Source organism: Sus scrofa, chromosome 12 (assembly GCF_054392235.1).
Source record: "Sus scrofa isolate SSC_HxYL_T2T_F1_AM1 chromosome 12, Sscrofa_HxYL_maternal_Yorkshire_Landrace_v2.0, whole genome shotgun sequence".
NCBI lineage: Eukaryota > Metazoa > Chordata > Mammalia > Artiodactyla > Suidae > Sus > Sus scrofa.
Genome location: NC_139394.1, coordinates 19,838,370 through 19,852,266, shown reverse-complemented (window position 1 = coordinate 19,852,266; position 13,897 = coordinate 19,838,370). Strand labels below are relative to the sequence as shown.

At 47.1% G+C, this 13,897-nt stretch overlaps 1 long non-coding RNA gene across 2 annotated transcripts in view; it reads right to left on the bottom strand.

The window, feature by feature from the left end:
• Nucleotides 1–13,897, bottom strand: part of LOC106505424 (uncharacterized) — a 58,817-nt gene that overhangs the window by 10,739 nt on the left and 34,181 nt on the right. Inside the window, exon 5 of one of the 2 annotated variants that reach the window (XR_014821122.1) lies at nt 4,845–7,406. The exons of the other annotated variant lie outside the window; for it this stretch is intronic. This is a non-coding gene — a long non-coding RNA (uncharacterized LOC106505424). Of the gene's footprint in view, nt 1–4,844; nt 7,407–13,897 lie in introns of those variants that run through there. 2 annotated transcript variants of the gene reach the window in all.

The following is a 13,897-nucleotide window of genomic DNA, read 5'->3' as shown; positions in this document are numbered from 1 at the left end:
GCATTGTAGGGCCCTGGGTTCCCTCTGCGTGCTCTCTGTCAGGGCATTTCTGAAGAGGAAGGAGCCTTGTCCCAACGTTGTCTGGGTGTTGACTAGTTGATATTCCTGTCGCATTATCATTTCAAGACTTATTTGTTGTATTCAGGCCGAGATCCTCTGGGACGCGGAAGGAACTTTCAGGATGACTCAGGAGTGGCAGGTTCCCTCAAGGCCCAGCTAGGTCAAGGGAGGCAAAGTGAAAGTAACAGGAAGACAGGGCTGGGGATTCCACCTTATAGTCCTAATGGGGAGGCGGAGGCTGGGGACATTGGCTTTAACCACCATGTGCCTCACGTTGCACAGACGTTGTCTTGATGAAGGCAAATGTTCTGATAGCCTAATCTGTTCCATTATCTCCTTATCCTCTCGTGGGAGTCTTCAAGTGGCAGGCACGCACGCTAATGGCTCTTAGATCTCCTGTCCCATGCCTGCACGATATCAGTTGGCCTGGTCCCCAGTTAGGAGGAAAAAAGAAAAGAGGAAACTTCACTCATTCAGGCAGCAGTTACTAAGATGAAGAGAGCAGTGGAGTCTTCAGAAGATACCAGAGTGTGTCCCTGGCCAGAATTCCTCCATTGCTTCCAAAGCTCTTGCCTGTTCACCGAAGGGAAAAGGTTGGGGGGACGTAAGTCCCTGTATGTGATCTGTGTGCCCTGGTTGGAAAAAGAATTTTCCAGATTCACAGTGGGGTGGAAAGAAAGATAAGTTTATTGTGATAAGAGCTGCTGCTAGTTCAGTGGGGAGACTTCCTGGTAATCAGGGAGAGCTGACGATGGTTTACTTGCTTGCTGTCTGTCTCTCCAAATTTAACCATGAACTTGAAGACAGTATCTTCCTTTTGTTCACTGTGTGCAGCATTTAGGACTGTGCCCAGACACAGAGAAGTTTGTAAAAAAAATATTTATGCAATGAATGAAGAAGCTTAGAGCAAGGCACCTAATATGTACTCTTAAATGTTAGCCGTTACAGTCAGTTTGAGATACTATAACAAAATACCATAGACTAGGCGGCTTAGACACAGAAATGTATTCTTCACAGTTCTGAAGGCTGGAAAGTCCAAGATCAAGGTGTTGCTTGATTCAGTTCCTCCTGAGAGCCTTCTTCCTGGTTTGCAGAGAGATGCCTTCTTGCTATATCCTCACATGGCCAAGGGAAAGGTCTTGTGTTGCTTCTTTTTTATAAGGGCATTAATCCCATCATGGGCCCCACCCTCATGACCTAATTAATCTAATTACTTCCCAAAGGCCCAGCCTCTAAATACCATCACACTGGGGATTAGGGTTTCAACATATGAATTTTGGCAGCAGGTTGGGAGGTGGGAGTGAGTGAGGGGGCGTTGGGTGGTTAAAGTGGGGAAGGGAGGCAAAAGCATTCAGTCTGTAGCAGCTATTATTTATTTATTTATTTTTTGGCCATGCCTGTGGCATGTGGAAGTTCCCTGGGCAAGAGATCAACCCATGCCACAGCTGTAACCAGAGCCACAGCAGTGATACTGCCAGATCCTTAACCCACTGGGCCGCCAGGGAACTCCTATAACAGCTACTATTAGTGAATTTCCCCTATTTGGGAGATATAAAAACTGAAGTTAAGAGCACTCAAGTGAATTTCCTGAAGTCACAAAGCCAAGGCATGCATGGTAGAGCTGGAGTTTAAAATGGGGCTGCTTACTCTAGGAGGTCTCCCTGTGGCTCAGCGGTTAGCAAATCCCACTAGCATCCATGAGGAATGCGGGTTTGATCCCTGGCCTTGCTCAGTGGGTTAAGGATCCTAAGGATCCAGCGTCGACATGAGCTCTGATGTAGGTTGCAGACATGACTCGGATCCAGCCGTGTCTTATCTACAGCTCCGATTAGACCCCCTGGCCTGGGAACTTCCATATGCCACAGGTGCAGCTCTAAAAAGACAAAAAAGCCCTAAAATAAAATAAAATAAAATAAAATAAAATAAAATAAAATAAAATAGGGCTGCTTACTCTAAAGCAAGGGCTCTTTCTCTCATACCATGACTACCCCAATTCCTCTTCTTGTTTCCTGTTTTTAATTTCTCCCTTCACCCTCTCCAGGTAAATACTCATTAAAATTGGGTTGACTGAATTAATCCACTTCCTTTTCTGCAGCATAGAGAGCTGTAGGACTTTCATCAATTCATACTTTTTGTGTGAATAGTTTCTCCATCTCTTAAATGGACATCATAATAGAACTTACATCACAGGTTCAGTTTTGTGAGGATTACATGATGGATAAACTATTGGAGAGTGATAGACACATAATTATAATAGCTCATACATGTAAAATACTAATTGCCATCTTCATTACTTGGGGGGGGGGACTAGGCAGGATTTAAAATGTATCTTAGATTTAGACTTAGAATATTAGAGTTGGAAGGAATCTTAGAGAATATGGTCTAATCTTTTAATTTTATATATGAGGAAATAAAACTCCAGGATCATTTTACTCGCCCAAGGATACAATGCTTGCTAATATTGTAAAGCTTTACAGGGACTCTCTACTTTATTTATTTATTTATTTACTGTCTTCTTATGGCTGCACCCTCGGCATATGGAAGTTCCCAGGCTAGGGGTTGAATAGGAGCTGTTGCCACTGGCCTACGCCAGAGACACAGCAACGCCAGATCCTCAACCCACTGAGAGAGGCCAGGGTTGAACCCGCAACCTCATTGCTCCCAGTTGGATTCGTTTCCGCTGCGCCTCGATGGGAACTCCCTGTACTATATTTATAAATTTTATGAATCTTTTAGATTTTATAAATCTAAAATTATTGCAAAATAAAAATAACAACAACAATATCTGGTGCAGGTACTCCTGAAAAATAACCACCTAAATTATAAGGTAGGGAGGGGAATGAGGCTGTAGAGTTTGGAGGAGAGGTAGGGAGGTATTTAGGAATATTCCTGTCCAATTGCCTTGTTCCTTGCAAAAGAGGTAATAACTCCTATTTCAATGCATTTATCCTGTCTCTGCTACAGCTAGTGAAGCCATCTATCGATTTCTTACTTTTGGTGTTCATTTGAATTTTGGATAACATTTGAATAACTATTTGATTTTTAAAATTTTTACTCCCTGTTGAATTCTCCATTTTTCATCTGTTTTGTACATCTTCTATTTTCTGAACATGTTAATAATGATTATTTTAAAGTCCTTGTTGGAATTCTCTGATGGCCTAGTGGTTGAGGGCTCAGCATTGTCACTGCTGTGGCATGGGTTTGATTCCTGGCCCATAAACTTCTGTATGACCCAGGCACAGCCGAAAATGAAGGTCCTTGTCTTCTTCTTTTTGTCTTTTTACAGCCACACCTGCGGCATATGGAAGTTCCTGGGCCAAGTGTTGAATTGGGACTGCAGGTGCTGGCCTACGCCACAATCATGAGGACACCAAATCCGAGCCTCATCTGTGACCTGTACTGCAGCTTGTGTCAATGCCGGATCCTTAACCCCCTGAGGGAGGCCAGGGATCAAACCTGCGTCCTCAAAGAGACAATGTTGGGTCCTTAACCCACTTAGCCACAGTGGGAACTCCAAGGTCCGGTCTTCTAACTCCAATGCCAATTTCGCCTGTGGATCTACTATTGTATATTTTTTTCACTTGATTATCAGTCATAGATTCCTGTCTCTTCACCTACATAGTGGGTTTTTTTTCCTCTTTTTCTTTTAGTGCCACACCCACAGCACATGGAAGTTCCCAGGCTAGGGGTTGAATTGGAGTTGCAGCCACTGGCCTATGCCACAGCCACAGCAACACCAGATCCAAGCCATGTCTGCCACCTACACTACAGCTCACAGCAATGCCAAATTCCCTTTTTTTTTTTTGTCTTTTTTTGCCATTTCTTGGGCGGCTCCCGTGGCATATGGATGTTCCCAGGCTAGGGGTCGAACTGGAGCTGCAGCCACCAGCCTACACCACAGCCACAGCAACGTGGGATCTGAGCTGCATCTGCAACCTACACCACAGCTCATGGAACGCCGGATCCTTAACCCACTGAGCAAGACCAGGGATCGAACCCGCAACCTCATGGTTTCTAGTCAGATTTGTCTTTTTTTTGCTATTTCTTTGGGCCGCTCCCGCGGCATATGGAGGTTCCCAGGCTAGGGGTCGAATCAGAGCTGTAGCACTGGCCTACGCCAGAGCCACAGCAACGCAGGATCCGAGCCGCGTCTGCAACCTACACCACAGCTCACGGCAACACCGGATCGTTAACCCACTGAGCAAGGGCAGGGACCGAACCCGCGACCTCATGGTTCCTAGTCGGATTCGTTAACCACTGCGCCACGACGGGAACTCCTCTAGTCAGATTTGTTAACCACTGAGCCACGACGGGAACTCCCAGCAATGCCAGATTCTTAACCCACTGAGTGAGGCCAAGAATTGAACCTGCATCTTCATGGATCCTAGTCGGGTTTGTTAACCACTGAGCCACAAAGGGAACTCCTACATAGTGATTTTTGATTGTGTGTTAGAAATTATGTATATAACCTCTGTAGAGCCTCCACAAGATGGTTGTTTTTCCATCAGAGATAGTACATTCTGGGCTCTGCAAGACACAAAATGTAGCTGATCCCACTAATATATATACACACACATGCACACACATATATATGTGTATATATATGTGTGCGTGCGTGTGTGTATGTGTGTGTGTGTGTGTATGCATCTTTTGTCTTACCTGTGGAATAAGGAAGTTCCTGAGCCAGTAATCAAACCTGTGCCACAGCTGTAACCTGTGCTACAGCAGTGACAATGCCAGATCCTTGACCCGATGAGCCACCAGGGAACTCCATCCATGAACTATTTTTTTTTTTTTAATCTTATGGCTGCACCTGCAGCATATGGAAGTTTCTGGGCCAGAGACTAAATCTGAGCCATAGCTGTAGCAATGCCAGATCCTTTAACCCACTGTGCTGTGCTGGGGATTGAACCAGCACCTCCAGAGCGACCTGAACCACTGCAGTCGGATTCTTAACAAACAGTGGGAATTTCCCATGAGCTAATTTTTTTTTAAAAAAATCTGTAATTTAAAAAAATCTGTAAAATGGGAAATGCAATTCTTATTGTAGAACTGATTAATCCCAAATAGGAAGGAGAATCTGCCCTAATCACATCCTTGACAGAGGCAAGAGGTTCCTACTGAATCTGTTTTGGGATTTCACTAGGTTTATTTCCTCTTTCCCAATATATTCAGGTTACTGGGAAGATAGCATGAGATACTAGATGTGAAGGCATTTTGTAATCCAAAGGGGACAAGGAAGTGCGGCCAAATCAGTTAACTTCCTATCAGGAGGCACGGGCCCAGGGATACAGTGTCACCCCACAAACACACAATGGTTCCTAAAGACATGCTCTTTGAGGAGAATTTTGTAATCAGCATGTATTCTCTACACCCTCTCATTCTTTCATTTATTCATCTGCTTGCTCAAGTGGCCAGCACTTCTTGAGTACTGTCCTATGCCAGGCCCTGTTCTGGGCACAAGGCACAGAGTGTTGTGTACAGGCAGATCTGGTCCTGGCCCTCAAGCAGCCTATGGGATAAAGGGAGTCCTGGAGGATTCTGGTGTTTTGGGGCTGCACCTGCGCCATATGGAAGTTCTCAGGCTAGGGGGTGATTCAGAGCTGCAGCTGCTAGCCTACACCACAGCCATGGCAACGTGGGATAGGAGCCTCGTCTGCAATCTACACCACAGCTCATGGAAATGAAATGCTGGATCCCCAACCCACTGAGCAAGGCCAGGGATGGAACCCGCATCCTCATGGATACTAGTTGGATTCGTTTCCATGGCACCACAATGGGCCCTCCATCCTGGAGGATTCTGATGCTGTGTGATTGGTGCCAGGATAGAAGGAACTTCAGGGACTCTAGGATCCCAGAATTCTTATATTGGTCCTTCTAAATAGTAGAACAGTGAGAGTCTGCCCAGCATGGGCTCACCCAGCCCAACCTGAGACATCCCTTCCTTCTAGCTCCAGGGTGGACAGTGGATGGGGAAGGTCTGGGAAGACTCCATACAGGGGCACATTTCTGTTGTAACCCTACCGATAGACCCCTGTGTCTGTACACCCCCCCAACCCCCCGGCATCCCCCCTCTCCCCATAAGGTGTCTGCAGAGCCAGTTGTGCCATTTCAGCCTTCTCCAATTAAGCAACATGAAGGCGGGGAAACTTGGAGTGCAGCTTAGCCAAGGGGTTATTTACTCCATCACTTGAATCACAATACATCTTCAAATTTCCTTTGATTTGGCTAATTCAAGAGATTAAGGCCCAGATGTGATGGGGGCAGGGGAGCCATTAAGTGTCACAAACCCCTCATTTTGTACCAGCCGATGGGAGACCGTAATTGCCCAGATGGTGGGAGAGCATGGTTAGTCCCTCTTTTATGCCAAGCCCCATGGGAGACAGAATTAATCATGGAGCCCCGGTGGGAGGGGCTCTTCTGTCTCATCCCTCTTTCAGGCTGGCACGAAGGTCCTTAATGAATATGCAGTAGAGGAAGCTGGTCAGTCTTCCTGCTCAGCGCCAATCAAGTCGAGCTGCAGCTCAGGTTTCTGGCAGACTCTGTGCTCAATACAGCTTTTCCTCCAAATCCTTTCCCTCTGGCTGCAGATTTTTCTCTCCCCATTTCCTGTATTCTTCACTTCTTCACCTCCCACTCACCCCTTTTAATACGCTTTTATCTTCTTGGCAACACTCCTACCAAGGTCAGGAGTGATCTCCTACTAACCAAGACTGACGGCCTTCAGGCTTGTTTTCGTCTATTTGACCTCTCTGTAATGTTCGAAGTGTTGGCCACTTCTTCCCTCTGGAAACTCTCTTTCCTTGTCCTCTGGGACGTCCTCCTCCTGCTTTTCTGATATTTTCTTCTCCATCTCCACCTTCCTTTTCTCTACTGAAAATGTTGACAAATTCCCAGTTCTCTGAGACCTTTGTCTCATGTCTTGGCTCCCACAACGAGTGTCAGATACTGCTGGTCGGCTATTCAACAGTCACTCTTTTTTTGTGGGGAGGGGTGCGCCGGCAGCCTGTGGAAAGTTCCCATGTCAGGGATTGCACCGGTACCACATTGGCCACCTGAGCCACAGCAGTGACAATGCAGGAACCTTAACCTCCTGTGCCACCCTGGGAACCCCAAAATCATTCTTTTTCCTTCTTGTTCAGGGGGGCAAGTCATGATTGGTCCAAGAAATCACAGTAAATAATTTATCTTTGCCTATGATTTAAGGGTGGACATATATAGTCCTGGCCAGTGGGGCACAAGCCGAAGTTTAGGTGGGAGGGATTTCAGAGGACAAGAAGCCTTTCATGCCTTTAAATAAGATGTGATGATATGGTGCCCAAAGCTGCAGTTTCCATCTTTTGAGCCTGAGGAGAGGACCAACAGGAGCAATCACAGTGATGCTGCCTTGGAGCTTTGATGTAGTCAAGCCAAGCAGTGCATTAGTCCTGGTCTGGCCCTGCTAGTCTCTTTTTCTTTTTTCTTTCTCTTCCTTCCTTCCTTCCTTTTCTTCTTTCTCTCTTTCTTTCTTTCTCTCTTGGTCTCCTTAGGGCTGCACCCATGGCACATGGAGGTTCCCAGGCTAGAGGTCGAATCGGAGCTGTAGCTGCTGGCCTGTGCCACAGTCACAGCAACACCAGATCTAAGCCTTGTCTGCGACCTATATAGAGCTCATGGCAACGCTGGATCCTTAACCCACTGAGCGAGGCCAGGGATTGAAACTTCACCCTCATGGATACTAGTTAGATTCGTTTCTGCTGAGCCACGACAGGAACTCCTAATTTTTAAGCTGCCAGAAACATCCCTGATGGATATACTGGGAGATACCAACATCTCCTATGACTTCAACTACCAGCCTCCTGCTGACTCCTGCCACGTTTATGTTTAATCCAGACCTCTGGGCTGCAGCATCGTAGAATCTTCATCTGGACATCCCTCAAACCTAGTTTCTAAGACAAACTCCATCTATATATCTTCTCATTCTCAGAGAAAGTCAATTTGCCTTTGGTCATCTTTCCATACTTTACTCATACCTCTGCTAGAGAACTTGTCCCATAGGTTTGTTTATTTTAATGGTCTTCTACTCTAGAATTTAAACTCCCAAAGAGCTGGAAACTTCTGTTTTTAAATTCCTAGTATCGAGTAGGAGCTCATTAGTTTTTTGTTGAACAAATTATTCCTTTTTTTTTTTTTTGGCTGCACTCATCACATATGGATGTTCCTGGGCCAGGCATCAAATCTGAGCTGCAGCTGTGACCTCTGCCACAGCTGCAGCAATGCCTGGTCCTTAACCCAATGCACCACAGTGGGAACTCCTGAACAAATTAATTAGTGAATATTCAGGATGGTCAGGAGCTCCTCTTGAGGCGCAGTGGAAACGAATCCAACTAGGAATCATGAGGTTTCGGGTTTGATTTCTGACCTCGCTTAGTGAGTTAAGGATCCAGCATTGCCGTGAACTGTGGTGTAGGTCGCAGATGTGTTTCGGATCTGGCGTTGCTGTGGCTGTGGTGTAGGCTGGCAGCTGTCGCTCCGATCAGACCTATAGCCTGGGAACCTCCATATGCTGTGAGTGCGGCCCTAAAAAACCAAAAAGAGGAAAAGAAAAAAAAATTCAGAATGTTCAGATGTGTTCAGCTGCAAGTAATACAATACCTAAAGAATTGTAACTAAAATTGTAAAGGTATTTAATTATCTCACAAAACATGAAGTCTGGAGGGAGGTGGTTTGAGAATTAGGTAGCTCAGCAAGGTCAGGCCACTGAGTCAAAATCTCTGAGATTCTCTCAGCTCAGGGTCTCTGAGAATATAAGATTCTTCATGGTTGCAAGATAACTGCCACAGCTCCAACATCACATCCTCACACAACAGCCTTCCAAACAGGAAACAAGGATGGGAAGTCTTGGTGGCAGCCTTAAGACTTCCACCTCAGATACTTCTCTCTTTCAGGGGGAGGCAAATCCTCTTATCATTGGCAGCTAGAACCGTTAGATGTTCCCTTGGACCAGCTCTTGGCAAAGGGAATAGAAATGACCAGGAATGGCTTAGACTAATCCTGAGTTATCCTAGTGCTGGACACATTGCTGTGTGACAAAAGCAGGGTTGTGAATCAAAGCAGAAGAGAGAGTATCAGAGTTCCCTTTGTGGCCCAGCAGTTAAAGAACCTGACTAGGATCCATGAGGATGCGGGTTTGATCCCTGGCCTCGCTCAGTGGGTTAAGGATCGGTGTTGCTGTGAGCTGTGCTGTAGGTTGCAGATGTGGCTTGGATCCTGCATTGCTGTGGCTGTGGCATAGGCTGGCAACTATAGCTCTGATTCGACCCCTAGCCTGGGAATCTCCATATGCTACAGGGGTGGCCCTGAAAAAAAAAAAAAAGGAGAGGGAGTATCTACTGAATAGTTGATCAGTGATGCTTGCCACTGATGTGCTCTGCCTGGTCCAAGTTCTCCTAGAATCCTCACTGCTTCCTCGGTCACTTCTAATGTACATGTGGCTCTGTGGTGAATTTGCGCTGATGCAGGAAAAATCCCTAAATGCTCTGCATGTAGTGATCCATAGCTGAGGCTGATTACGTGCAATTTTAGAACTTTGTGAACTTGCCCTCCAACAGGGCTGCTGCAGAGAGTTGTGAGGGTTGATGTTGCACATGGGGGCCTGGGTCAAGGGGACAAAAACAGGCCTGAAAATTCAGCTTCAGCTCTGCTTACCCAGCCCTGCACTGTGGTAGGGGGTTGCATCTCCTTGGGGCTGGAGGTGTCTTGTTCCAATTCCCTTTTTTTTTTTTTTCTTTTTATGGCTGCACCTGTGGCATATGGACGTTCCCAGGCTAGGGGTTGAATCAGAGCTGCAGCTGCAGGCCTGCTGCAGCTACAGCAACACTAAATCTGAGCCACATCTGCCACGTATGCTACAACTTGTGGCAATGCCAGATCCTTAGCCCACTGTGCGAGGTCAGGGATTGAACCTGCATCTTCTTGGACACCCTGTTGGGTTCTTAATTTGCTGAGCCACAATGGGAACTCCATTGTTCCAATTCTCACAGAGGCAAGCTAAGGGCTGGGGCTGCCCTGCCTTCCCGAAAGGCTGTAACAATTTACATACCCACCAACAGTGTGAGAGAATGTGCATATCTCTGCACCTTCTCCATTGCAAGATATTATGGCTTCAGAAGGGTACTATGGCTTTCATATTCTCTTATCTGGCCCCTCTGCCTCCAGCCCACGTCTAGGTACTAGCTCTCCACTCCCACATTTATCTTCCCCCAAATCTCTCTTTTTTCTTTTTTTTGGTCTTTATCTTTTTAGGGCAGCACCTGCAGCATATGGAGGTTCCCAGGCTAGGGTTTTAATCGCAGCTGTAGCCGCTGGCCTACACCACAGCCACAGCCACGTGGGCTCCGAGCCGCGTCTGCGACCTACACCACAGCTCACGGCAACACTGATCCTTAACCCACGGAGTGAGGCCAGGGATCGAACCCACGACCTCATGGTTCCTAGTTGGATTTGTTTCCGCTGCGCCACGACGGGAACTCCTATCTTCACCCAAATCTTAAATTAGTCACTTCCTTGCTCAAGATCTTCTATGACTTTCTCTTAGGTATAGGTTAAACCCCTTATTCGGCATTCTTGGCCCCGCAAGATCTAGCCCCACCCTATGCTCTTGGCCTTATTTCTCATCACGAATCTTTTGCTTAAGCCAAATATTTGCTTATACTGTCCTCCACCCCCAAATTTCTTTCTTCTCTTCTGCTCATTCTTGAAGCCATGGCTCGGTTCCCATCTCCTGCAGAAACATTCCTTGGCCGCTCTAGCCTAGCCTCTTATCACCTCTGAATTCCTTCAGTTCAGTGGTTCTCAAACTTGGCTGCACGCTGGGGTCCCCCAGGGAGCACTGGAAAATACTAATGCTGGAGTCCACCCACAGGCATTCTGATTTAATCGGTCAGGGCACTGGGAGTTTTAGACGCTCCAGGTGATCTGAGTGTGCAGCCAAGTCCCAGAACCACCTACTGAAATCATTTGGACTTATTGCCCTTTCTTTTTTGGCCATGCTCTGACCATGGCAAGTGGAAATTCCTGGGCCACAGATTATACCTGGGCCACAGCAGTGACCTGAGCTGCTGCAGTGACAACACTGTACCTTTTACCTGATGTGCCACAAGGGAACACCTGGACTTATTGCCTTGCATATGGGAGAGCTCCCTGGGAAGCTTTAAACATCACATTCCCAGGAGTACCCATTGTGGTGCAGTGGAAACGAATCCAGCTAGTATCCATGGGGACACAGGTTTGATTCTTGGCCTCGATCAGTGGGTCGGGGATCTGGTGTTGCCGTGAGCTTTGGTGTAGGTCACAAGTGCAGCTCGGATCCTGTGTTGCTGTGGCTGTGGTGTAGGCTGGCAGCTGTAGCACCAATTCGACCCTTAGCCTGGGAACTTCCATAAGCTGCAGGTGTGGCCCTAAAGACAAAAACAAAAACAGATTTTCAGGCTGCACCCTGAAGGTTCTGACATCTGTATTTTTTCTTTTCTTTTTTTCTTTGTCTTTTCTAGGACTGAACCTGGGGCATTTGGAAGTTCCCAGGCTAGGGGTCAAATTGGAGCTGCAGCTGCCGGCCTATACCACAGCCACAGCAACGCAGGATCTGAGACATGTCTGCAACCTACACCTCATCTCATGGCAACACCGGATTCTCTACCACTGAGTGAGGCCAGGGATCGAACCTGTCTCCTCATGGATACTAGTCGGGTTCGTTACTGCTGAGCCACAGTGGAAACTCCAACAACATCTGTGTTTGTCAAGCTCTCCAGGTGATTCTGATGTGCAACATGGTTGAGGACCCCTGTGCTACGCTCACGCTTTTTAACATTTCATTGTGGTTTTACCTGGCCTTTGTCTCCAAGGCTGTCAGCTTTTGATAAGCTGTGAACCTGCAGTAAGAACTCTTAGAAAAACAAATGACTTGGTCTGGGATGGGACCCCAGATTCCTGCTCACAGGTAAGTGTTCGGTAAGATAAGGGGAACATTGGAGTTCCCTGGTGGCTCAGTGGGCTAAGGATCCGGCATTGTTACTGCTATGGCATGGATTGGATCCCTGGCTCTGGAACTTCTATAGGCCTTGGGCGTGGCCAAAAAATTAAAAAAAAAAAAAAAGGAACACAGAAAGATAAGGAGATTATTAGAAATCTAAAGTTAAATATTCTCTCTACCATTCTGGAACTTCTGTGAAATCGTCTTTGAGATTTTGCCTACACAAACAAACTCAACACTTAGTGTTGAGTCCAGGGGCTGGTGGTCCACCCTTGAGGTGATGTCCTGTCCTCTGACATGGGATGTGGTGTCTTTGTGTGGCTTCCTGGCTTTGCTGGCTCTTTAGGAGTTTGATTTGAGAGAGGGGGGAAAAAAAGACCTAAGGTGTTGCCATCGGTTCCCAGAAAGGCTAAGTGGTGTTGCTGATGAACAATCTGCATTGAAGGGGCGGTTGGGAGTTTACTGAATAGCCTGTGATTGCAGATAAATACCACCTGCCACTGCTGTCCCCGCCTTGGCCCCCTTTCTGCTGGGGAGGGAGGGGTTTTCTCTTGGGCAGAAGAGCTGTTCTTTTCTTTCACCCTCAGATGTTTTTATGCTAATGCTTTGGATCTAGAGAGGCAACCGGATTTACAGGAAGTTTAGCTGGTTCTTCTGGGAAGAAGGAAGAGCCTTTTCTTATTGAGGTTTGTCTACATTTTGATTAAATTGGAAAGTGGTGGCTGCAGAGGCCCTTTCTTCTTTTCCTTTGTGTGGTCTGTGGATAGCATACTTGTTGTAGTGCAGATTCCAAGGCCTTACACCAATCCTAAGGTGGCCAGGAATCTGTATTTTTAACTAACACCTCTGGGGTCTTATGGACCACAAGGCAGTGGTTTCTAAACCTAGGTGAGCCTCATAATTATCTGGAGGGGGTTAAAAACTATAGATCCTCAAGGCCCAAACCCTGGATATTCTTTTTTTTGTCTTTTTGCCTTTTCTAGGGCTGCTTCCTGTGGCATAAGGAGGTTCCCAGGCTAGGGGTCTAATTGGAGCTGTAGCCACCGGCCTACGCCACAGCCACAGCAACTCGGGATCCGAGCCATGTCTGGAACCTACACCACAGCTCATGGCAACGCCGGATCCTTAACCCACTGAGTGGCCAGGGATCGAACTCGCAACCTCATGTTTCCTAGGCGGATTCGTTAACCACTGCGCCACGAAGGCAACTCCTGGAGATTCTTTATTTACTTGTTTTTTTCTTCTTATGGCTACAACCAAAGCATATGGAAGTTCTCAGGCCGGGGTGGAATTGGAGCTGCAGCTGAGACCTACACCGCAGCCACAGCAACACCAGATCTGAGCTGCAACTGTGACCTACACTGCAGCTTACAACAGTGCTGGATCCTTAACCCACTGAGCGAAGCCAAGGACTGAACCCACATCCTCATGCAGACTAGTTGGGTTCTCAGCCCGCTGAGCCACAATGGGAACTCTACCCCTGAAGATTCGGATTCCTCGGCCAGGAATCAGGGCATGGGAAATGGGAAGGGTTCTCCCGAGTGATTTGGGGAAGCAGCCAGGTCTGGAAATCACTACTCTAGGGAATGTATCAGAGGTGAAATCCCACAGGACCCAGACCAAAAGAGGCAGGGAAGGAGATTAAGGTGTTGAGATCCTTTTGGGGGGCTGCTCTACATATCTCTTTAGACCTGGGCTGAAAATTTGGAGCCAGAGGGGCATTAACTACAGGGCTCAGAGGGAGGCCTTTTGAGCCAACCCCTCCTTTGCTCCTGGGTGGGAGCTGCATCCTGTAAGCTGATTTCAGCCCGGAGCCTGTCTGAGCTA